We start from the raw sequence: 25,504 nt of genomic DNA, 5'->3' as shown, positions 1-25,504 counted from the left end.
CCTTATGCTAATTAGGGTTTAAAAGAAGGAACCAATGATATTGGTCCAAATTTATGTTAACTAGTGCGTGGAAACGTACTAACCCTATTGGTCCAAATTTATGCTAATTAGTGCGTGGAAACGTACTAACGCTATTGGTCCAAATTTATGCTAATTAGTGCGTGGAAACGTACTAATGCTATTGGTCAGTTTTTTGAATATTTATTGGAGATTCATTCATAAAAGTTCATCAACACGAGCATGAATGGGCTGGATGTGCTCAGCCGCAAAGCACTAGCCTCGAACTCATCAAGCCTTGGGTTCATTCCCAGTTCCAAAAGAGAAAAGACAAAAAAGATAGCATCATCAAGAACAATAAGTAAAGGAGAACGCGTGAAAAAGCAATATTTATCAATACATAAAACCTTACTCAAGACACTCTGCGGGTCTACTACACGCCCCCCCCCCAACTTAGTTCATCTTACTTGTTCTGCCGCCACCACCAGGAGGGAGATCTTGCATCTGCAGGGTGGGCAGTGTGGCAACCAGATCGGTGTCAACTTCTTGGAGGTGATCAGCCAGGAGGATGGCATTGATCCCACCAGCATATACCACGGGGACAGTCATCTGCAGTTGGAGCGCACTGACGTGTACTACAGCAGGGACACCGATGGCAAGTACGTGCCCCCCACTGTGCTCATGGACCTGGAGACCAGCTCCACGGACTTGATGCGCTTGGGCCCCTTTGGGCAGATCTTCAGGCCAGACAACTTCGTCTTTGGTCTGAGTGGTGCTGGGAACGACTGAGCCAAGGGGCACTACACAGAAAGCGTGGAGCGGGTGGACTTTGCGCTGCTTGTTGTGAGAAGGAGGCAAGAGCTCTGACTGCCTGCCGGATTTCCAAATGGCCCACTGCCTTGGTGGAGGAACTGGGTCTGGGATGGGGAGCCTCCTCCTCAGCAAGATCCAGGAGGAGTACCCAACAGGATCACGAACTCGTTCAGTGTGGTGCCCTCTCCCAACTGTCAGACACAGTGGTCAAGCCCTAGTCCACCAGCATGCTTCCATTTGCAAGACATTTCATAAGACAATACCTAAAAAAAAAAAAAAAAAAAAAAAAGAGTAAGGCTTGTAAGGGATTTACAATGGTTGGAGGAAACTGAACAGGTGCATGTGGAAATATGTTAGCGTAATCAAATGCTTTTATATCTTATTTTTCATAGTCTTACAACATGCATGGTTTGTAAAAATCCGGAGAACGATACAACTAAAAATAATAAACAATATATTATGCTCGTTAAATTTCAATATAACTGAACATTTTCTTTAAAATATTTAGATTCCAAAAACATGTTGGTAAATGCCAGTGCTACTCTATCCATAATGGTCTTGGCTCCAATTCTAGTATGTTTTCCATGTGTCTTGAAAACCTTTGTTGGGATTTTGATTTTAAAAGCATCTATATATTTTCTGCATTAATTTGGGAACAATTCATTTTTTGAGTGAACTTTCCTTTCTATCCATGAACACTGCATAAATAACTCATGTTGTATGCTGAGCTTTCTTTGTAAATTTTTTATTGGTTGATTTTAGTTATATATGACAGCAGAATTAATTTTGATATTATAGAAGCATGGAATATATCTTATTCTAGTTAGAGTGCCAGTCTTACATGTAGCTAGTGGTGGGATTCACTGTGTTGTTTTCATGTATGTCAATGGGAAAACTATATCAGATTCATTCCATGCTCTTTCCTTTGCTTACCCCACCATCCTTTCCCTTCATTCCCATTGTCTAATTGACACATTTCTATTCTCCTCTCCCTGCTCCTCTTATTGTGGGTTAGTGTCCACCTTTCAGAGAAAACATTTGACCTCTGGGATCTTTGGAATGGCTTACTTAGCATGTCCATCCACATGCTGAAAATGTCATAAAGTCATTCTTCTTTAGGGCTGAGTAATACTCCATTGTCTATATATATACACATTTTCTTTATCCACTCTCCTATTGAAGGGCACCTAGGTTGGTTGCATATCAGCTATTGTCAACTGAGTTGCTATACATATGGGTGTGGTGTGTTACTGAGGTATGCTGATTTTATAAGCATCAACATATACCAAGGTGTGAGATAACTGGGTGAAAAGGTGGTTCCATCCCAAGTTTTCTGAGGATTCTCCATACTGCTTTCCAGAGTGTTTGTACCAATTTGCATTTGTGCCAGCAATGTATAAGTGCATATTGGTCAATTCTTGAAGCCCGATTTTCATCAAGTCTTCTCCCTTTTTATTTTCCCATGGAAGGTCAGGAAGTGGGAGGTTGAGGTGGTGGGATGGGGCTGCAGCAATGAGTGGACTGCGCATCTGTAGCAGATGTCCATATTGTGTCTGGTCCCGGCCTCCAAAGGATGACAGGTTGGTGCACCGTGACTCTCCTGGGCACTGTGGCTGCACCTGTATGGCAGGCTCCACCAGGCTGCAGGCTGTGCTTGCCACTTGCCATCAGACCCACCCAGGCCACAATCTGGGCTGCCACTCTGCCACTCCATTGTTGGCTGCCACTTCTTGACAGGGACCAAGAGGCCAGCTGCATGGCTTAGCAGACAAGGTGAGCATGTCACCTTTACTTTACACTCGCAACTATATGCTTTTTAAATTGAAAATGATTCCATGAGAAGAATATAATTTGACATATTCACAAAAGTTCTCAAATGTATGACTGAAAAGAAAAAAGGTGAAGGATCATATTTGCTTCTGCCTTTGATCAATTGAGATATCACACATCATGGAGCCTCTGGAAAGTCCCACCATGTACTCATGTGAGAATGAGAAGGAACCAGGCAAATATATTGTTATCATACAGAATACATTTGACCTTTCAGATCCACGAGACTGGCTGGTACAGGTGTAGCAGTTAGGACCGTAGTAGTCATTGAGAATATTGGCTCCAATATCACACTGGCCTGGATCAAGATGCATCTCAGCACTTGCTCGTTGTGTCTCTCTCTTGCCTCAGTTTCTTCATTCATTCCTTTGTTCAGGACATGTATACTGGGAGCCTGTCATAGGCAAGGTACAGTTCTGGGTTCTAAGAATACTTCGCCTGGTGTTGGTGTTCTCCTATAATTCTTACCTTGGAATCCTATCCCCTGATGCAGGGTCTTGGAGGGGATTACATCAGAGCGTGGAGCCCTCAGATGGAATTAGTGCTCCTATAAAATGGACTCCAGAGACCTCCCTCACTTTCCTTCCAACCAAACTGAAGGGCTTTACACAAAACTCCTGACAGATATTCTTTAACACTGTCAAGGTCATGAGAAACAGAAGACAGGAAACCAGTCACAGACAAGAGGAAACTAAGGAACCATAATGACCGAGCACACTGTGGGAGCCTAGATTAGTCCCTGAATCAGAAAAAGGACAGTAAAGACAAAAGAAAGCCTGGAGTTAGGTTAACAGTGATGCAGCAAAGTTGATTCTGTGGTTTGGAAAGAAATACCACAGTTATATAAAATATCACTAGAGGAAACTGAAATGGAAACTGAAGTGGGTTCAGGATGTACAGGAATTCCCTACACCAGCTTTACAACTTTGCTGTAAACCTAAAATTATTACAAAATAAAATGGTTACTTAAACAATAATTAACAACCACACCCTCAACTCCACCCCCACCAAAACCAAAAACCTTGAATTTTCCTTTCAAAAGTAACACACCTCATTTACATATACACACACATAATTGTACATTCTCCTCAGAGACTTGTTGCACTCCCCCATCAACAGAAGCCTCCACCCTCCATGGCCTCTGGGTTCCCTGAGGCCCAATGACTGAATCTAGACTCCAGTATTCTGCAGACGAGCCAGCATGAAATGTGCCTCCAGAGCATGAAATGTGCCTCCCGGCTGGCAGATCTTGCCCCCTTCATCCCTATGGGGACTGATTTCCCATCAGCTCAGGGTCTCTTGAGGCAACTGCAGCAGCTGCCATGCAGGGAAGTGTGCACCTGAGCTGAATGTCAAGACAGATGTGGAAGCGAAGGGAGGGCTCATGCCCTTCCCAGTTGGTTCTCTGCACATTCGGCAACAGGGCTAAGCCATTACCGTGGGGCACTGTGTCCATAAGTCCCAGAAGGAGAGGGTGTCCCCATATCTCCTAGGGAATGAAGCCTCTGGTGCCCTGTGGATATATGAGCATCACTCTATCATAGTCCAGAAAAGTAAGATAAAGGGGTGCTGGGTGTGGGTGGCTGAGAAGGCAGCACAGGAAAGAAATGGCATGGAGGGCATCACATACATCTCGTCCTGCCTTCCTACAGTGTGGGTGCATTGGGCATCTCAACCAAGTTCAGTGGTGGCGCAAGGCTTAGATAAACACAGTGTGGGGAGTGGACCAGGTGCCTGAGTCCCCATTAAACACACACAGTCCCACAGCCCTTGGGACTGCAGAATACTAGCTGAGTTTATAGTCCTGCTACATACTTGCTGGCTCTGGCCTCATTTCTTCCTTCTTTGAACCTCATTTTTGTTCCTTAAAGTGGTGATGTTGGTTGGCATCTTAACAGGGTGCACCCCCTGAAGGTGTATAAGGACAACCTGAGTGGGTCATCATTTAGCCATGCCATGGCAGTGTTGCTTGTATTTATTGAATCTTCCTATTCATGTCCTGTGAATAGCCATCTAGGGGTCACAGAGTGTTACCAGGAAGTTCATCTGGAAGCTAGCATAAATCAATTCTCTTGCACTTTCAGGTTTCTCCATCCAGTCAGCTTTTTGGAACTGCAAGAATTGATTGGACGGACAATGACAGAAAAACTTGTGAATTTTCATGGAAGTGCAAGTAAAGAAAGCAGGGAGAATGACCTTCAAGAAAAGCCTCATCTGGTTTTGGGGGATGTTGGTAGGAATAACCTCTCCTGAACTAAATACTGTTTCCGAGTGGGTATGATTCTCTGGAGGGCTCTGCCTTCAGGGTGACAGAATGGGCACCAAATCTCTCTGCAAACCTCCCCCATGAATCCAGCTCTGAGACCTCACCTATGTACTCTGATATATCACAGACAAGCAAAGTGGCTTGGGAGAACTGCATCTGCAAATAGGACACATTGCAGTCATGTGACTCATATATACGAGGAGCCTTGGAAGCAGCTGACCCTGTTTCTAGGTGGGGATCCTGCCAGGCAGGGGAGCAGGCTTCAGGGTGGAGATACTGCAACCTCTGTTCGTGTTTCCTGGGCTGTGCTCTTTCACATCATCCTTCTGAACTCCACTGTCCTCTGTTCAAAGAGGGATTCCTGACAGAAACTCTTTCCCTTCCATGTCCATTTCCCTAAAAAATGTAGGAAGGCTTCCTGTGTGAGTGTGAATTTGGGGTTTGCTCCTGGCTTCTGGGCCTGCTCCTTGTGTTATATTTCAGTCAGTATTCAGTCAACAGACATTCAGTGAACACCTGCTATGTGGCAGGCCCAGGATTGATCCTGCATCCGGGCGTCACCAGGCGAGATGCAGGAACATTCGCCCAGGAGGGCAGGAACTGAGACTCTAGGGAGAATCCTGAAAAATTGGGAAGACAAAGGCAGGTGGGTAGCTGCCAGGAAAAATGTTAAATGCAGTAAATGGATCTGAGAAGGTTCATAGAGTTGCAGGGAGGTGGGCAGAGACAGACCCTATGAGGATGTCATGATTGGTAATAAGGGACAGGTCACAAGTCATCAGAGGAAGAGCCAACCAGCAGAGGGCAGCTATTGCAGGGCTCCTGAAGTGGGAGCAAACATGCCCTTCCCATTCAACAGGGTGTCAACCCCTTCTTGTTCAAACCAAGAGAGTCAGTACCTCAGCTATTGAGGGCCACAGGCCCCTTGCTGAGACTGCTCCACTTTGTTACATTCATAGCAGAGGAGGCCTTAACAAGCCCTCAATGACCAGGTGCAGGTATGCTCCAATAATGATTTTTAATGAACACTGAAATAGAAATTTCACATGTTCTCTGGTCCCTCTGCAGTGTTATTTTTATTTTTTATTTTTTGGCGGTTTCAAGTAGAAAGACTGAGCTGGAAGGCCTCTGTGGGTCCAAAGTCTGTGATGTGCACACCCTTGTGTGCAGAGGTTCAGCAAGGCTGCTAGTGAGGGAGCAGGGCAGTGGGGAGGAAGGCAGCTGGAAATTGATCAGCTAGAGGAACAGGGCCCATCCTCTCAGCCTTGGGGGCCATGCTAGGGCTGTGGTGTTACAACACGCCCTGGAAATGACCACCTGCACTTTGTGAAGCTATGGTGATTCTGGCCAGTAGGTGTCACCCAGGGAGTCTTGCAGGCAGGGAGCTGGTATGAGGATGTGCGTGGAGGCTGCTTCAGTTCCCTTTGTAAAAGTCGCTGTGTGATCTTGCCTGAATTCCTTTCCTTCTCTGGGCTTCTGCACTGACCTACCCTGCAGGTGCTGTCTGGGCGAGGCCTGGGCTTCAGAGTCTCGCCAAAATTGCGGGTGGCCCTAGGCGGCCACGCCCCTCTCCTGCCCCTCCCTTGTCATTCCTGGAGTTCTAGGTCTCTAACCCACAGCCCAGCCTGTGACAGCACTGAACCAGCTGGAAGGGCGAGATTCAAGCTCCTTGCAAAAGGGCACAGCCCAGGTCCCAGGTTCCCAGCGCAGGATGGGGGACAGCATGGCATCTACCCTGCATCGCTACTGACAGCCCTGACTGCAGAGCAGCCCTGCAAGAGATGAACACCGTCGAGGGCCGCCTTAGGGACGTGGGCCCCCTCCACCATGGCCACATGCAACCATGGTGACTGTCATTCCTGGGCATCCACCCATGGAGCAGCAATAGGGAAGGCTCCCTGGTGAGTGGGGCGGGGTCAGCGCTGGTGGCCAGCCAGGGGTGGTTTCTGTGGTCCCCCAAATATGAGACCACACCAGATGCAGCAGTGAATGCACTTGAAGCAGCAGGGACTCCTCTGAAGGTCCAGGCATCCAATGACCAGGCATTGTGGTACCCTCCCCCACAGTCCCCAGTGAAGTCGCCCAGGGCAGAGTTTCTAAGGCTGTCATTCTAAGGTTGTTCTGGGCCTGCACAGACAGAAAGTTCCTGAAGTTTGGGACTCTCGGTCTCCTCTACATGGTCAGCTTCTTGAAAATAAGACAATAAATTTTGGAAGGTTGACAAGTAGTGTCACCTCAGGCCCAGCCCCTACCCTTCCAGAGGTACTTTTCAGAACAGGACCCTTTCCAGGACCGTCAATCCCCCAATCATGCCAACCTCATCAGTACATTAAAGGCTGCTCAGTGACCCTTGGCATTGTCACAGAGGGCTTGTATCTCAGAGACAAGACTCAGGCAAGGGAGTTTGTGGCCAGGCCCGGGTGTGGGGCAGTGGGAGATGCAGGGGGCCTGGCAGGTGCAGTGTGTGCAGGCACCCGGATGATCGCTGGCTTGCTGGCTCCTTGCCTGCCTCCCACCCTCACTAGGGAGCACAGCCGCCACCCAGCTCCCCTTAGTGTTCATACTTGACAGGATCCAGATGTCACCCGTATTGGCTTTCTAGGAATAGAGGGGCACCCCACCAGGGTTTGTGTGACATTTTCCAACTCCAACTTATCCTAACACCACCTAGCTGCATGGGATTATCCACCACCATCAGATGTCGACATCCTCACTCCATGTGGGTGGTTGGGCCCTAGACCAGTGCCTTGACTGGATGATATCTTGGCCTAGCCAGGGCCTAGTGGGGCTGGAGGGCAATACCACTGGGGCCGGTGCTATGCGGGGTCATCGCGCACTGGTCCCTGGTTTCCCAGAACTCTGGTGGGGGACCCATTGCCTGCAGCAAGTTGGGACTGTCAAGGCGGCTCAAACCTCTGTGAATAGTCCTTGAGAATTGTATATATCATCAGAGAAAGAAAAATAATTTCATTAGGAATTAAAGGAAGGCACCAAAATGGGAGCCAATGAGTCTTTGAAAGCAGGCAGAATACATTAAATGATGATAATGTGAGACTTTAGTGGAATGAAATATTTTACCACTGCCCCAAACCTCTAGCCACAGAACCCATTTCCCCTTAAGTAGTTATAAAATGTCACCATGCTAAGTGAAGTAAACCAGTCCCAAAAAATCAAAGGTCAAATGTTTTCTCTGATAGATGGAATCTAAATCACAATAAGACCAGCGGAGTGAGAGGAAGAATAGAAGCCCAATAGACTAGACAGTGGGGAATGGAGGGAAGAAGGCACAGGAAAAGGAAAGACAGTGGAATGAATCTGACATGGTTTTCTCACGTACAAAAACAATAGAGAATGCCACCACCATGTACATCCATTAGAATGGAACTCTAAGTAGAACAAGATATACTCCATGCTTGTATAATTGTATCAAAATGAGTTCTGGTATCATATCAAAGAACCAATAAATTTTAAAAACATTATGTCAAATAGCAAATGGACAAATTATAGATTGCATTTACTAATAAGAATTATGACACTATATAATTTAATCATCCATTTATAATGCTAATAGTCAAGTAAAATATTTCTCCTTGATTACTTAAAACAAGAAAATTTCACACCAGAATTAGACCACATTTACTCTGAAAAGCCATCATCCTTGAGTCATGCTGTTCTGAGAATTGAGTATTTATTCTAATGGAGGATTGTTGATCATTTAAGTCTATACCTACTACTGATAGTGGTTTTTAGTTTAACACCAGGATATGAAGGCATCTAAATAGAAATGAAGCAGTAGACATTATATGTATCAATATGCTCTAAAGATAGTTGAACATAGGAACAAATAAAATTTATAGTAAATGAATTAGTATTCTGGCTCCTAGTTACCAATTTCATGTATCAGAATAAAACTTTTTCTTGCATATACAAGATGGTTAGTAGTAAGAGAACAGGAGATATACTGGAAATCTAGATAGCCCAATGACTTTTAGCCTTTGAGGATAATAATAGCTAATGTTTGATTGCTTATTATGGGCTTAGTGCACTTATGTGTGCCTAATTTATATTATTTCATTTGTATTATTTCATTTTTCATAAGAACACTATGGATGGAAAATAAGCACCATTCTACAGGTTAGGACTAAAAAGTGTAGAAAGGCCCAGCCTGGTGAACCACTGTCAAATAGCACTGCTAGTAGTCACACACAGATAATCTCTCTAACCAGTTAGTCCCCTCTACCATTTCACTAGAATGAGGCTTTGTTAGCTGCTAGACAGGAAGTTGTAGTGTCAAACGCCTGTCCTCATGGGGGCAGAAACTGCTTCCCGCCATGATGGTTGCTTCTATCTCTTCAAGTTGTTTTTTCTTTCAGATCAGGCCCTCCAAAGACCACAAAGAATCATTTTAAAACAGCCCATCTTCTAGGTAACCCAGTGTAAACTTTGTACATTATATTCTCATGGCACTAAATTCTCTCCTCTGCGGTCTTTCCTGTCTTCTGTTTTTCAACATTTTATGTATGAATCAGCAAAAAACATGAACTGCACACATGCCAGAATGTGCACACTTGTACATGTGATGATACGTCCACTCTGAATATGCTTAGGTCTCCATAATAAAATACACAGCTTCTTTTCTCCTGGGAGGGACACTGCTTTGGGAATGTCCCAGTGCTCTCCCTACTTGCTACAATATAAAACTTTCTTCAGTCTTTTATCTCCTGTTGTGCTTATTGACTTTGCACTCACCAAGAAATGAACCTGTTGGATTTGGTTAAGGTTTTGTTGGGTTGTAAATTTGTGGAACCTCAGGTTTCACATATTTTCCTCCTTTGCTCACTTTAGAAAACAGTCTCAGTTGGTCCAAAGATCCCCCCATCTCTTTGAGACGGGGACTTGAGCAAAGGTAGATGAGTCTATGTATGTGTCAGTGAAAGTTGTGCCTAAATCTTGCCTTTCAGCATGTATTTTTATTTTTTGCTGAAAGCCAGATATACTATATCTGGTAACAGGAATTAAGATAATCAGGCTTTTTCTGTGAAGTACTATGTTAATCTGGAGGAACTGGACTATGTTTGCTGTTGCTGTTGCTGTACCAGCACACACAGTGGTTTCCTCTAGGTTTTGATTTTTGACTTTTGGTGCTCAAGCAGTCCGATTGCCTTCCCTAGGTGAGTAAGGCTCTAGTACAGTAGTAAGTGTTTCCTTGAGAGTAGGCCTCCATTGAGGAGTAATAGAACACTTGAAGTGTATTTTAAAATGGTTATGGGGAAATTCCAAATTGCTTACTTGCCCCTTCCTCCTGCCCGAAGGAACAGAGAATTTTTATCTGATCTTCACAGTGAGATCCTGGTGAGATTCCAGGAATTAAAACTCAGGAAGGTTTGAGGAAGCCCATACCTAAGACTGGGTCCCCAGGAATATTTAACTCTCAAGCTAGTCCATACTCAGCTTCTAGTGATTTGTCAATTACCATTTCAATGTTCCTAGTACAGATGTTCCTGGACTTACAACAGGGATGCATTCTGATAAACCCATCATAAACTGAACATGCAGAATGTAAAATAAGGATTTAATGTATTTAACATCATAGTAACCTAGCCTATGTGGCCAGAACACTTACACTAGTTTGTAATTTGGCATTATGAGAAAGTTCATGTGCACAGTACTAGTCTTGGAAAAGATCAAACTTCAAAATGGATTGAAACCTTGATGTAAAGCTTGAAATTCTGAATGTACTAGAAAAAAAAAACATAATGGAAACACTTCAAGGTATTAGTTCAGACAATGATTTACTGCACAGGATCCAGAAGCACAGGAAATAAAACCAAAAGTTAACAAACAGGATTATACCAAACAAAAAGCTTTGCACAGCAAAGGAAACACTCAACAGAGTGAATAGGAGAAAATCTTTGCCAAATATCTCTCTGACAGAGGGTTAATATCCAGAATATATAAAGACTCAACAACTAAAATTAATTCAGTTAAAAAAGGGCAAATGATCTGCATAGATGCTTTTCAAAATAAGAAATAAAAATAGCCAACATATGTATTAAAATGTTTAATAGATTTAGCCATCAAGGAAATGCAAATTAAAACTATATTGAGGTACTATCTTACCCCAGTTAGAGAAGCTATCCTCAAACAAACAAATGAACAAAAAATAACACGCTGATAAGGCTGTAAAAATAAGGGAACTCTTACACATTCTTGACAGGCATTTAAGTTAGTAGAGCCACTGTGGTGAACAGTATGGAGATTCCTAAAAAACAAAACAAAACAAAAAAAACTAAAAAATAGAACTACCCTATGATCTAGCTGTCCCACTCCTGAGAACCTGAGAATATATATCCAAAGGACATGAAATCATCATGCAGAAGGAATACCTGCATGCCCATGTTCACTGTGGCACTATTCACAATAGCTAAGATATGGAATCAGACTAAGTGCCCATCCACAGATGAACCAGTAAAGAACATATGGTATGTATACACAGTGGAGTATTATTCATCCAGACCCTGTTATTTTCAGCAAAATGGATGAATTTGGAGGACATCTTGCAAAAAGACAACAGCTATATGTTCTCTTTTGTATATAGAAACTAAAAAAAATAAAAGCCAACCTGAAAGTAGAATAGTGATTAGTAGGATATGGTCAATGCATGCTGCATACATGAATGGTAATATTACACTGAATCCCATTAATGTATACAATTAATATGTGGCACTAAAAATAATAAGAACTGAAAAAACTGGTTTCTGCTGAACGCGTATTGCTTTTACATCATGATAAAGTCAAACATTCCTAAGATGAACATCATAAGTCAGAATCTTTCTGTAACTAGTTATTTCAATGACTTCTAATTCTTTTTTTTTTTTTTTTTTTTTTGATACCGGGGTCCTTAACCACTGAGCTATATGCCCAGCCCCTTTTAGTTGCTTAGGGCCTCACTAAGTTGCTGAGGCTGGCTTTGAACTTGTGATCCTCCTCCCTCAGCCTTCCCAGTCACTGGGATTACAGGCATGTGCTACAGCACTCAGCTCAGTGACTTCTATTTCTAATAAAATGTAATCCTCTGTGCAATATAACTCTCTCTCCAGTTTTTGAGGCAGTGGATTGCCCTGCATCTTCAGTTTTCTGAAGGATCTAAGAAGGGTTGTTCAGCTTTATTCTGGTGAGAATGATAGTGACAACTTTCAAGCTCTTTTCTTTAAGAGAATGTTGAGGAGGCACACATAATTTCACCAAATTTAGGAAGTGTATTAGTCCACTGTAGTCTCTAAAACAAAATACTGGGTCATTTATAAGTAATAGAAATTTATTTCTTACAGTTCTAATGTCTGAGAAATCCATGATCAAGCCACCAATAGATTCTGGGTCTGATAAAGGCCCACTCTTGCTTCACAGATGGCTCCTCTTTCTGTGCCCTCACATGGAAAAAGGTCAGGGAGCTAAGGGCACCAATCCCATTCATGAAGGTTCCACCCTCATGATTCAGTCACTACCTAAACTATCTCATATCTTAATACCACCACAATGGGATTAGGTTGCAATAAGAATCTTGGATAAATTAAGATCATACCAGGTAGTATCTCTTTTGATGTTAATAGACCTTTATTTTATTCATTTATTTATACATGGTGCTGAGAATCAAACCCAGCTCCTCACACATGCTAGGCAAGCACTCTACCACTGAGCCACAATCCCAGCCCCCTTACCAGGTAGTAGCTTTAAACCTATTTTTATTTTTTAGTAATGTGAAGTCCTGTCATTTTGCTAATAATACACCGTGAGGAAATCTTGCCATCAAAATGAAGGTTCTTAATTTTGGTTGCATGTTTGGAACATTTTTAAATTTTTGGTTACTTATTTATTTAAATGTTGATGCCAGCATTGCTTCCCCTGACCCAACTATACACACACACACACACACACACTCAGCTTCCATGTGTAACCAGAGTTGAGAACCATGCGACGGAACAAGTGTTCTCAAACTTCAGCATGCATCTCAGAATCATCCAGAAGACTTGTTAACATTCAGATTGCTGAGCCCCAACCCCAGACTTTCTGACTGAGTGGAGCTGAGGCAAAGCCCAAGAATTTGCATTTCTGACAAGTTACCAGATGAGGCTGATGTTGCCAGCGTTTGACCTCACATTTTGAAACCACTGCCATAGGAGATCAAGGATCACATTTTCTCAGAAAATGTGACATAGCTTCCCATTTTTCCTGCTAACTCCCTGGTTGACTAGTTCAGAATACTTAATCTTGGTCCCTCTTTTACTTTCAGTATATTAAATTTTTCTATCTTTTAGGGTTCCATCTGTGGGCAGCTTCTCTTTGCATAGTACCTAGCTTTTCTTTTGGGTGATCATATATATTCACATAATGTTGATTCCATCTAAATGCTGATCACTCACAAATCTATTACTCCAGTTGTATTTCTCTCCTAAGCTATATATATATTCAGTTTCACAATTACGTTCTTCAAGAACTTGCATTCAACTTGTCTAAAAAGGGATGTTTCTGCTCCCATGTTCCCTTTCTATGTGAATGGCACCAAGATGTACCCTATTTCTCAACCCAGAAAACTGCATGTTGACCTGGATTTCTCTTCCTTACCCCTCACTCCAGTTGAACCCCAAGGCCTACCAATGCTATCCTAAATATCTCTCAAATCCATTTCATTCCGTTTATGCCCATGCCACTGTCTACTTCTTACCACTTCTGAAGGAATGCTCCAAAAGGATGATCTAATTCTGTAAATATAAAGCTGGAACCTTGTCATTGGTGAGTAGCAAACTCATTCAATTCCTCTCAGATGATCCATGAACCAGCCCTTGCAGGATGCTAATGTGAGAGAGGTTCCTAACTTGACCTAGTTGTGTCCTCCCCTGGAGGGCTGAGGGTTCAAGGGCAAGGGTGTGGTAGGTCCAACAGAGGTTCCTTTATGTAAATAACTGAGGAAGTTCCTGGAAAAGAATTCATTTGAAGAGAAGAGACTCAGAAAAGGATAGCATCAGGTAGAGAAGCTGCCTCAGTAACCAAAATTTAATTATTGAGAGAAGGGAAATATTAAATATAGCAGATGATTTGTTACTCTCAAGCTCTGTGAACTTAGGTTCTACATAGATATTGGATCTACATGTAAATTAACTAAATGAACTGTGTGCCAGTTCTTAAACACCAGCCCTACCCTCCTAGTGTGCTTTGTGACAGGAGCGCTGTTGCGGGGCTGGAATGATGGAGAAGTGGGAAGATTGGAAGACTGGATAGCAAAATAGCACACACTGGGTGGCTTACAAACAACAGAAATTTATGTATTTCTTACAGTTCTGGTAGTTGGGACATCCACAATCAAGGTGCCAGCCAATTCAGTGTCTTGTGAGGGCCCACCTTCTGGTTCATAGATGGCACCTTCTCACTGTGTCCTTACATAGTGGGAGGGAAAGGCAACTCCCCATGATCTCTTTAACAGAACTAATCCAATTCATGAGGGCTCTGTCCTCGTGATCTAATCACCTCCCTGTGGCTCCTGCCTCCTAATACCATCACGTCACTGTGCTGGAACTTGTCCTGGAAATGCAGACTCCACACAGCTCCTTATTCCCAGAGAAAGCTTGGGATCTCCCACAATGTAGACTACAGCCTACTCCCTCATTTGGAAGGACAGAGCAGGGACGGAAGTGCTGACACTAAGAAGTGAAGTGAGGACCAGAGGACATGGCAGTGCAACAGATCCTATGGACTATAATGGCAGGAACAAATCAGTGTAGAGGGAGGTGACCCACAAAATGCTATTTTCAAATCATTTCTTAAACAGTCCAAGGCCCAAAAGAGAACTGTCATCTGTAAAAAAAAAAAAAGAGAGGTAAAGCAAATTCTAGTTGCTAGGCACACAACCAGCACTGTCTGTCTTCAACCCATCACTAAAGCCCTTTTCTCTCTCCTCCCACTGCTCAAACTAAAGTTCAAGAAACGCACAGAATTTGGTAGAATAGATAGGAGGAAAAGGGTGGGGATGTCAGTTAGCCTCACAGAGAACACTCTGCCCAAATAAGCAGTTACCCTGCAGGTCTCCCTTTAGGACTTTGAGACCTTGCCAAAAGTGAGGTCAAGAAATAAGGGCAGAGATCTGAAGTCTGTTTTACAAATCTTTCTCTTTCTGGACACAACCAAAAAGCCTACTCTGCCAGTTTGTTTTCGGTCTCTGAGTGGTAACTGCTTCAGAGAGGGAGGGAGCAGAAAAGGAGAGATGGGGGAAGAGTGAGAGGCATAACAGGACCCACATTCCAGAAAAACCCCTTCCTCAGTGCCCTCGCCCTGGCAGCTTCACCATGTCCAGAGGAGGTGTGGAGGAGAAAGAGGGGTAGTCTACAAAGGCACCTGTATTAATGGTGGTTTATTGGCTAGGGCCCAGAAAGGACCATTCCACCATGCTTTGGGCACTACCACATCACTGCTCAACTTGCCTGACAACTAATTGGGTTTGTGGGTAATCATGGTGAGTATGGGGGTTGTTATGTGTTGCTTAGGAGCTTAGGTCCATAGATAGCTCATGATGAGGCATGGTGACCTGTGCAGAGCTTCACCAGCAGAGAGCAAGTAGTGCCCGTCAGCACAGGTCTTCATACTCACCAGTAGCTGATGGCAATGCACAATAACCAAAAGTACAAGAAGACCATTCCTCTTAGGTTACTTCATTTGTGTCTAGCAGTTACCAACCAGCCACTTGTTTGTTCTACCAGATAACCAGCAGGTTAGATAGCAAAGGCCCAGGAAAGCAGCGGGGATCCAGTAAGTGGTAGCCGGGAATGTCCAGTTTGGGTTGATGGCTGGGTTGGGATTTCAGTTTCATCTTGCAGTGGTGAAACTCAAGAAGACATAGTACATGGATATTAGGAGCACGAGCATAAAGTGAGGCTTGTTATTGGTAAAGAAGTGTCAAGCTTCCTTGTGAGAGAGAACCACTTAAAGTCCTGGGAGAAGACCATGTAACAGACAGAACCCAAGCCATGCAAAGAAGGAAGTACATATCTACAACATGATGAGCGTGGCATAGAAGCAGAAGGCCACACACTTGAAACATGTTCACACAATGCAGAACAGCTTGAAGGGCCAGAAGAATAGCATAGGCGTGTAAGCAACCATCTATAAATTGTTGAAAACCTAGAACTGAAGGACAAACTAATTCAGTACAATGAAAAGGCAGACAGAAGGCACATGCTGCTGACCAAGAATAGACCATGGTAAGGAAACTTGTGCAGGAGCTTTTCACAGGGCAGAAGTTAGCCAGACTGGAACTGGAAGGACCTGGGGCTCTGCACAGGCTGTCGTGATGGACCTCGAATTTCTCTTCAGGGTCCTTCACCCATCAGGTAGTATTGTAGGGGACTGGACCACAGTTCCCCTTTGATAATCTCAGCAATTCTATCAAATTCTAGAAGGCTGTGGTCTGAGAACAGGTTGAAGAAACTGGGGATAGTGTTCCCTTTCCAGTTCCTGTGGAGAAGGGCCTGGGGGTCTTGGCCCAGTGCCAGGGAATTGGAGTGGAAAGAGACACAACTCGGTCCAGAGGATCTGTGCCTTTACTCCTTGACGAGCCCTTCATTTCAGAAGTATGGGTTGCTCTGAAAGATGAACTTGAATTTGCAGCCTGCTCTCAGGTGTTCAAGTTCCTCCACCTCCAAATTGATCATGTGCCTCATTATATCTTCGTCTTGACCACTGATCATAGGTGACAGCTGAGGGTGGTTACGAAAAGCGGTGACCCAGAAACCTGGAATATTTTGCATAATGAAACTACTGCGCTGCATATGGAGCCTTGCATTCGACCAAATTTGCGCTCTAGCAGGGGAAGGCCCTGTCAGCCTGGGCATTTACATTTGACAGCTCTTGGTCAATGGCCTCCAGCAAGTCCATGCGGTTACTGATCTTCGGGGCCTTGGGTCGGCCCTCCTCTTCCCTCCACCAGCTGCCTTTTTTTCCTTCTGTACCACCTTCTTTTCCTGTATCACCGCCTCTGCTACTCCTTCCTTTTCCGCTGCTGCCGAGATGGCGCATTTCTTATTCCCCACTTCCTTGGCCTTCGCCCCAGGCTGCCCCTGAGAACCCTGGGCCCTGCCACAGCCTTCCAGAGCTTCTGCTTCGCAGGGCTACGCGGCTCTCCGAGCTGACAGACATTTTTCTGGCTGTTCTCAGCTCCCACAGAGACAGAGGATGCTCCCGGGCCTTCGAAGGAGGCAGAGCATCTTGGAGTCCCCCTCCGGGGACTGCAGGCTGAGGTTCCAGGCGACTCGGACTCAGAGTACACCTCCCTCCGCAGTGGCCTCCAAACTGCCCTCACCGTTTCCGCCATCGCCTGTGCCGGCTCGGTTCCCTCGCGGAGTCCCAGGCGCTGATTTAGGGCGGGAACTCCTGGGGCCTGGCCCAGAGTGGTTGTTGGGGCGAGAGGGAGCTTGTTGTCCACCTCCGGGCCGCTCGTTTTGGTAGAAGTCCTATTCATTTCTGATGTGTCTATTTTTAGCCCGTTTGAGTGCACACAGATTTAGAGTTTTAATATTTCCTGTGGACTGTCCTTTGTAGAAGATGTCTCTCTTTACCTCTCGCTTCTTGTAGTAAAGTCTATTCATCTGATATTAGTATAACTTAAAACTGCTGTTTTTCAGTACTTTGCTTTCAACATATGCTCTTATATTTAAATATATCTCTCATAATTGGAATATAATTAGATTGTTGTTTGTTTCCTGATCTTCTACTTGAAATATTTAGTCAATGTAACATTAAAATAATTACTGACATTGCTGGATTAAATATCTTCCCTTTCTGTTTCTTCTATATGACCCACCTGTGTTATGTTCTTCTTTTTTGTTCACTTTTATATTAATCAGTTTTATTATTATGCTTTATCTTTAATTTGTTAGTTATTCACTTTTTAACTCTTCTTTGACTATCCTAGAGATTGGAATTCATGTTCTTGATTTATTACAACCCAAACTAAATTATTATCTTTAATGCTTTCCAGGTAATGCTAAGACCTAATGTCTTTTAAATTCCATTTATCCCCTTCTGCTTTATTTTTATATGCATTTAATTCTTCATAGAGTTTAAACTCTATAAGACATATCACCAACACCACCACCATCATCATCTCATTCTGTAAGTCAATATTCAATTGTATTCATATAAAATACTTCTCGGTTCTCTTCATTGTCAAGACTTTTTTGATGTCTGATGTTTTCATCTTGTGGTTATTTTCTTTTTCTTTGAAGAACTCCTGTATTTCTTGAACTGCAGGACTACTGACAACAATTTATCTCAGAGTCAGTTTTTGTTTTCCTGAAAAGTCTTCATTTAACTTTATTTTTCGGGACTTTGGGGGTCACAGGTCTAGAACAGCAGTTATTATCTTTCAGCACTCTTAGTTACATCATACTATTATTTCTTGTTTTGTTATTTCTGTTGAGAAATTGTCAACCAATCTCTCATTTGAAGGTAAAGGTTTTCTCTGGTTGCTTTCCAGACATTTTTTTCTTGGGACTGGAAGTTGAGCCCAGGAGCCCTTTCCCACTGAGCCACATTCCAAGCTCTTCTCAGTTTGGATTTTGAGGCAGGGTCTCACTAACCTGCCCAGGCTGGCCTCAGGTTCTGCCTCAGCCTCCCCAATTGCTGGTTTATAGGTGGGCACCACCCTGCCTGGCTGTTTTTATTTTTTCAAGACATTTTCTTCTGATGTTCCAGGAATACTGATACCTCTTCATGTTTCCTTCTTGAAGTTTGCAGAGCTTAATGGTCTGTGTCTTTTGCCTTTCATCATTTGGAATAGTCATTTCTCTCTTCAAATATTGCTTCTGTTTTGTTCTCCCTCCCTGCTCCTTCTGAGATTCCAATTTCACATTTCCTAGACATTTTCACTATGCTACACGTATATTTCATGCTTTTCTGTGTCTTCCATTCCTTTTTTCTTACTCTGTTCTTCAGTATTGATGTCTGACAATGACCTGAGTTTTTTCACACCTTGAATCTCGTATATATAACTCATTGTTAAATCTACATTTTGATTCTTAATTTCAGTTCTTGCCTTTTTGAGTATTACATTTTTCTTTCCTTTTTCCATTTCATTGAATATATTAAGAATAATTATTTCAAAATCCTCATCGGCTAAGTCCAATCACTAATCATAAAGGTGTTTTTACCCCCTTTGATTTCTGGTCATATGATCATTCTCTTGTTACCTTAAGTAGCTTTTTAACCAAATTCTGGACATAATACATGAAAAAATCATAGTGGCTCCAGGTCACATCTTTCTCTAGAGAAGTTTTACCTTTCCTCTCTGGGCAGGCAGAACGAAGGTTGATCACATAAATAAAAGCAGATGCTAGACTTTGCTCACCCAGGGTCAGGCTCTACTGCTTCTCCAGAGTGGAACCTTCCAAAGTCCTTAATTTCATTATTATTCTTTTCCTGCTCAGTCAGAAACAGATTTTCTTTTCTGAGACTTCATTCTCAGTTTCATAGTTTCTCACTCCCTGCAGCTTCACTACTTAGCAAATATCCTGGGCAGAATCTACTATATGCCAACTCTAGTGCTTCACTCACTCCTTCAAAATCAAATATGAGCCCTTCAAATCTCTAATTTTCTATCTCCAGTACTGCAAAATCCCCCAAACCTGCTTATGGGATTTCTCAGATTCCAGGACCCAGAACTGTCAAACTTACCCAGGATAAATGTAGCTGCGTATTCTCAGTTATTCCCTCAATGGTTGGCTTTTTCTCCAGAATCTTGAATTCCCTTGGTGATTGCTTCAGTAGATCACTGATATGTTTAAATAGATGTTTTATGTTATCTCTACAGCTTTTTCCATGCTCCTGCCAAGGGTTGCATTGCTCTACTCTAAGCTACTCTATCATATTCTGTAATGGAAGTTGATCTTTACATTACACATTGTCACTTAAGAGAACTCAGTGTGCTGCTGAGTGAGGTCAGTTAACACTATTAAATATGAAGTACTTTATGGGAGACACATTATAAGTAATTTGAAAGGGGTCTAGAAGTAATTCTTAAAGGAAAGATTGTAATGTTTTTAAGGTTTATAATTCAAACAAGGCCCTTTAACATGTTTTGGAAATTATCAATAAGAAAATCTCCGTATGTTACAGGAAGCAGAGCTACTCAACATTCAGAAAACACATTATCTCATTTCCTCCATGTAGTACCTCCTAGGCTTAGGGACAGGGAACATCTGACCAATTGCAGAAAGATAAAGAAGTCAGCTGACTCATAGGAGTAGCTGTATTTCTAATGACCAGTGTAAAAGATGCAGTATGAGATTTTGCTGTCCTTATTAAGGGAGAGCCAAGAGAATAAAAATCCCTCTTCACTGGGAGACCAACTTTGCAATAAAGATGTTACTGAATGTAGATATCAAGTTAGACTAAAGTGTAAGCATTAAAGGTTAGAATAAACTGTAAACAGCTAGAGAAATACATGAGAAATTTCAGATTTGTCAAGAAGTTTATCTAAGTATATGGAGTACCATGACTCAAACACACGGTAATATCATTTTACTTTTTTTTTCCAGTGCCAGAGATCAAACCAAGGGCCTTGCACATGATAAGAACACACTCACTGCAGCCCTCACACATTTATATTTAAAGTCAAGGTAACGTAAGGCTCTGGAACAATCCTGGGCCTGTTAGCAGAAAAGGAGGAATTTGAGGTTGGTAAGTCACCAACTTAATATCCAGTCAGTGAACTGTAGTCCCACACTACAGCTCCTGTCACTGATTCCTACTCGCTTCTTCCAGTCACGGGTCCTTATTTTACATTCGGAAGTCTTTATGACTTCCTTTCCTGGCTTTATCCCTCCCCAGCTCCTCTGCTGCTACCCAAACTCCAGTCAGTCCATATTAGTCTGCTGTTGGCTTTCTGTATCCACAGGTTCTTATCCACAGATTCACCAGCCACAGATTAAAAATACTCAAAAAAAGTTGCATCTGTGCTGCACATATGCAGACATTTTTCTTATCGTTATTCTATAAATAATGCAGTATGACAGCTATTTAAAGAGCATTTACATTGTATTAGTTATGGATAATCAGAGATGATTTAAAGTTAACAGGAGGACGTGCTTAGGTTATATGCAAATACAATGCATAGGGACTTGAGTATATGTGGATTTTATGTGCAGGGCTTCCTGGAACCAATCCCCAGAAGATACTAAGAAACAACTGCACTTGCAAGTCTAAAAATGTGCCTTGTATTTTTTTTTTTAACATCTCTATGACTTTGTTTATTTGGTGACTCTGTCCCTGGAACATTTATCCTATTTTATCCTGCCCCTTTGTTTTTCCTTTCCCTATCTCTCTGTTTATGATAATATTACCTATTTTTAACACTCTCCTAGGACTTTTAGTATAATGTGCTTTGAAGAAAATTTGTTTGTGTTCTTGTGTTATCCCTCTTATTAGACATTCAGCTCTCTAAAGAATATAACTGTGACTTTTTAAATCCACAGATAAGCTCACCAGAGTCTTGCAAATGTTAGTCAGTTAATAAATACTTATTCAGTTAAACATGAATGACATGTGGCTCCCATAGGCAGCTTTACAATATAGACATCTGTTTTCTCCCAGGCCAGGTGGACCATATCCCCTCCGACTCTTAACCTTTCTTTAAATGCTCACCTGTAAAAAACATTTGAAATATTAGAAAACTATACATCTGACAGAATAAATTGGATCATAAATCAATAGTGAAAAAATTCAAAACTGCAAAATATATGGTAGACCTAAATAGATATATCTAAAAGACATGCAAATGACTAATCATATATGAAAATTCTCAACATCACTAATAACAAGGAAATGCAAATTAAAACCACAATGAGATATCGCCTCTTTCCAGCTCTTGCTGTTATCAAAATGACAAAAGATAGTAAGTGCCAAAGAGAATATAAAGAAAAGGGAACACTTACATACTGTTAGTGGTAAAGTAAATTAGTACAGCCATTATGGAAAACAGTATGGAGGTACCCAAAAAATCCAAAATAGATATGCCATATGATCCAGCAATTCCACTATTAAGTATACATTCAAAGGAAACATCTTCTCCACATGTTCATTGCAGCACCATTCACAATAGCCAACAAATAGAAACCAGCTAAGTATTCACCAACTGATGCATATAAAGAAAATGGATATTTACACCATGGAGTACTATTCAGCCATAAAAATATGAAATCCTATTATTTGCAAAAATAAGGATAGAACTGAAGGTCATGATGTTAAGTGAAATAAGCCAAGATAGAAAGACAAGTTCCACATGATCTCACTCTTACCTAGCATCTAAAAATGTTGATCTCATAAAAATTGAAAATGAAATGGTAGTTACCTTTGCTGGGAGAGAGCATGGAGGGAGGCAGAATGGGGAAATATTGATACTGTTACAGTGAAACAGCAACAAGAATTTCTGGATACTGCCTATCCCCTCTTTCAGTATCTGAATGATTGTCCTGACTCTGGATTTACTGTCCTTTTTTTTTGTTGTTATTATTAACATTGTCATGTGGAAATAAGTGGATAATCTTCATGCAGTAACTGATATTAATTAATTAATCTCAAATATTAACACTGAAATTATAAAAAGCCCATGTCAAAAAAGAGATTTGGCTACAGCTAAATAGAACCTATTTCTGTGTTAAAACATAGGAATTGGAGTATAAGATAACCCTTTATTTCTGCCTCTTCATGGTAAAGAAAGTTAGATACAAACACTACATTTGTTTGATCCACAACGAAATATATAATATAGTTGAGTTGCTGACTAACTGAATTTCACAATGCTTTCATGAAATTTTAACCATATAAATAAACCTATCTCCAACCTGAAATTTTCCAAACGAAGAAACATTTTAAAAATCAAATGTAAATTTCCTGCGTTTTATTTTTTTAAAAAAACCTTGCAAAATTTGCTGACCAGCACATTTTTTTTTCTTTCTTTCTTTCTTTTTTTTTTTTAGCAGGGGATAGGCAGTACCAGAGATTGAATTTAGGGGCACTGAACCACTGAACCACATCGCCAGCCCTTTTTTTAAAAAAAAATAGAAACAGTGTCTCACTGAGTTCCTTAGCACCTCCCTGTTGCTGAGGCTGGCTTTTAACTCACAATCTGCCTGAGTCAGCCTAATGAACTTCTGGGATTAAAGGTGTGTGCCACCATGCCCAGCCTGACCAGCACATTATTATAAAAAGAAATCTACTTTGATATCAACTTTCCTTTTCTCAGTATCTTACAACCAAAGATTTCATGAGGGTAGAGCTTTCTAGATATTCTGGTCTACAAGAAGGGACTTAACAAATACTTGTTGAATAAATGTATTTTTCTATCATTTTATTAGCAAGGTCTTCCCATGAAGGGAGAGGGGAATAAAATTGGTTGAATTGACTAAGTAACCTCTATGACAAACAAGGAACATTGTCTAAGTAAGAACCAATTCTCAGCAAGAACATGGGACTGGGACGGATCTTAGAAATAACTCAATCATCTACATTACGTGCTAAACTCAATATACAAAAATTGACCTAGGTTTCTCCACTTGTAAGCAGAGGGTTCCTAAGGTACGTGTGTATTGCACAGAACATGTGTGTGTATCTAGAGGAAAGATATTTTATGCACTTTCTATGTTCATGTTTGTTTTCAATCAACAAAACAAAAGCAGCTAACTCATGTGGTAATTTTTGCAATAATTAGTCCCCACCAGGTTGTCAGTAGAGAGGAGTTATCTGAGCAGCTGGTCTGCTGGTGAAAAGTAATGGCAAGGCAAAAGCTGAGTGAGGAGAGCAGTAGGAACTGTAGGAAGGACTCGACTTGCCCTTCCTCTTCAGAGGACAGAAGCTGTAGTTGGGTCCAGAACTTAAGGGAAAACAATACTCCAGATCTGGGCTGTGTTAGTCCTAGAATTCTTGTGAATATAATAGAAATGTTTAAAAAATAAATTCCATGTGAATTGTGGAATAAGCAGTCAATGTCTATACTTGCCTTATAGACAAGATAGTGCATTTTTTTCTTCTTTTCAGTTTAAGGAGCTGCAAATTTCTGGTACCATAAACAATGGTGGCATCCAAATGGCATGCTTAGCTTCAGCATGATCTACCTGCAACCTATAGTTTCCACAGGGATGCACAAGCTTTCAAATTTCACAATGCATTAGACAAATGGAAATGAGGCCATATATATTTTACCAGAAACGTAGCATACTTGGAAGTGTATGTGACAAAAGTGCATTAAAGTATAGAAGAAAGAAAGAATATTAATTTAGAATCAACACCTGTTTCTAATTTGGAAAAAATAGAACCCTCCAATTCAGAGTCACCTTTTTCCCAGTTCTTTAATTGCCCTGATGGTGATCTACCCCACAAAGACAGTGTCCACCTTGTGAATCCTGTTACACATGAGGAAAGAGCTCTCAGACTCTGAAAACGTTCTTTGCCCCACCAAGGTGTATTATTTGTTCTGTTTTTTAAGATATATATTTTCGGGGGAGATGGAGTGAGTGCAGTTGCACTAACACCGGTACACTGGCACAGACTGCCATGTCCATGGGCTAGAGAGTGGGACGTCCAGCTTCTGAGCAGGAACCTTCTTTGCGCTAGTGATGAAAGAATGAATTAAAAATGGGTGATGTTGAGAAAGGCAAGAAGATCTTTGTTCAGAAGTGTGCCCAATGCCACACTGTGGAAAAGGGAGGCAAACACAAGACTGGGCCAAATCTCCATGGACTGCTTGGGAAGAAGACAGGTTAGGCTGTGGGATTCTATTACACAGATGCCAACAAGAACAAAGGCATCACCTGGGGAGAGGATGCACTGAGGGAGTATTTGGAGAATCCCAAAAAGTTCATCCCTGGAACAAAAATGATCTTTGCTGGCATTAAGAAGAAGGGAGGAAGGACAGACTTAATAGCTTACCCCAAAAAAGCTACTAATGAGTAATAGCCACCACCTTATTTATTACCAAACAAGTGTCTCATGAGACAGTTTTTTATGTGCACCATAATTTAACTGATGTGATACACCAGAATTCAGATCATGAATGACTGACAAAATTATTTTTGTTGGACAGTCCTGATATAAGTAAAATTGACTTGTAGTTAAATTAATATTTTGGTTATACTCCCACTTCAGTAAATTCTATCACTGTTTCCCCTTTTTATAGTTGTGGTTGGACTTAATTAGTAATATTTAGTATTTCACAAAATTGGTGAATGACATTTTGAAACTGATTTTATATTGTTTATATAACGAATTATGTGAATATGTTTAAATATGGGGGAAATCCCTTCACTCTCTCAGAACCAAGCATGATTCACATGTGTTTCAATTTGTGTTTGTTAGCCTATTAAAGGCAATGATTGAAGATAAGGAAGCAGTGTCTATATTTTTGTTGACCATGCCAATTTAATTAGAATTCCCTGTATCTCAAATCCCTTATCCTTATGGAAAGGCATTTTAGTGTGATTTATGTGTAATATTAAATAGAGAGTATTTAACACTTCTCACAAAAATATATTTTCATAGATTTCTTTTGGAAGGCTCAAA

At 41.7% G+C, this 25,504-nt stretch overlaps 3 pseudogenes; 2 read left to right on the top strand and 1 right to left on the bottom strand.

Annotated features, from left to right (window-relative positions):
- The first annotated feature begins 240 nt into the window (after positions 1 to 240).
- LOC124961184 (tubulin beta-4B chain-like) lies at positions 241 to 1,028 on the top strand (annotated as a pseudogene).
- Positions 1,029 to 14,780: 13,752 nt separating this feature from the next.
- LOC124962349 (testis-specific Y-encoded-like protein 4) lies at positions 14,781 to 20,369 on the bottom strand (annotated as a pseudogene).
- Positions 20,370 to 24,451: 4,082 nt separating this feature from the next.
- LOC124962357 (cytochrome c-like) lies at positions 24,452 to 24,898 on the top strand (annotated as a pseudogene).
- The last annotated feature ends 606 nt before the right edge of the window (positions 24,899 to 25,504 follow it).

This window comes from Sciurus carolinensis, chromosome 12, assembly GCF_902686445.1.
Source record: "Sciurus carolinensis chromosome 12, mSciCar1.2, whole genome shotgun sequence".
In the NCBI taxonomy this organism is placed as follows: domain Eukaryota; kingdom Metazoa; phylum Chordata; class Mammalia; order Rodentia; family Sciuridae; genus Sciurus; species Sciurus carolinensis.
Note: the sequence above shows the minus strand (reverse complement) of the source record. Positions and strands in the feature narration are given on the sequence as shown.